We start from the raw sequence: 1,108 nt of genomic DNA on the forward strand, positions 1-1,108 counted from the left end.
TAGGACGGCAGGCAGCGGGTGCCCAGCAGGGTGCCCTGCCTGCGCGGGCAATGGGTGTTGTAACACCCAGGGTGCCGCTGGCCCCAAGGCCATCGACTTAAAAACGGAGTGCTGGCAGCGGGTAGGGACCATCTTGGAGGTGGGGGTGCTGCCGGTGGGGTGGGGACCCCCATCTCACCTGCGCCGGGGAGCACGCCGCCCGGGAAAGCTCCAGGAATCCCAGCACCTGCCAGGCGAGAGAAAAGTTGGGATGAGCGCCCATGCGGAGCCATCCCCCACCCCGGACACCCACCCGTCGGCTTCGGGACCGCGCACCTACCTGGTATTTTGGGGGGTTTCCCTGCCGCGCCAACCCCGGGCTGCACCCCTCCCGGTACCACCGCACCTGCGGGCAGCAGAGACCCCCTGAGCCCCGGGCATCCCACCGCCTCCTGCCCACCCTGGCAGGCACAGGGATAGCTCTGCCCTGGGCTATGTTGGGAACGAGGGGTATTTCCTACCTGTGGGGACCCCGAGGCCACCAGGACCACCGATTCCACCCACGCCAATGCCAGCACCTGGGGGCATTGGGAAGAGGAGTGTAGCAGTGTGAGGTGCCACCGCTGGGCTATAGGTGGCCAGAGCAGTGCCAAAGGAAGGGACAAGCTCAGGACGGCTCTCAGGGGGTGAAGGGGATGCCCTGAGGCAGTGTCAGGCATGGGTCCCCCAAATCTGGGCACGGGGACCAGGAAACTCGGTGCTTTCCACTTCTGGGGGCTCAGGTTTGGCCAACACCCCTTTCCCGGCACACCGAGATGTGCCAACATCCCTCTGAATTGCCGAGGATCCCTGCCAGCGCAGCACCTCCCGCTCGCACCCCGCCAGCTCCGGGGGGAAAGCTCTCCTAACCCAAGTTCCCAAGGGACACCGGGAGTCCCCGGGGGGCTGCCCGAGCCCCAACCTTGCCTTGCCCGGCATGGTTGCCCAGCCCAGCATGGCACGAGCCACCCCCAGCACTCACCAGCTTTGGCAGCAGCCTTGAGCGCAGCGGCGGAGGCAGCACCACCGGGGAAGACGCCTCCGGGGAAGACACCTCCAGGGAAGAGACCCGCAGCACCTGCGGGGAGGA

This window comes from Charadrius vociferus, unplaced genomic scaffold, assembly GCF_000708025.1.
Source record: "Charadrius vociferus isolate BGI_N301 unplaced genomic scaffold, ASM70802v2 scaffold636, whole genome shotgun sequence".
NCBI classification, from domain to species: domain Eukaryota; kingdom Metazoa; phylum Chordata; class Aves; order Charadriiformes; family Charadriidae; genus Charadrius; species Charadrius vociferus.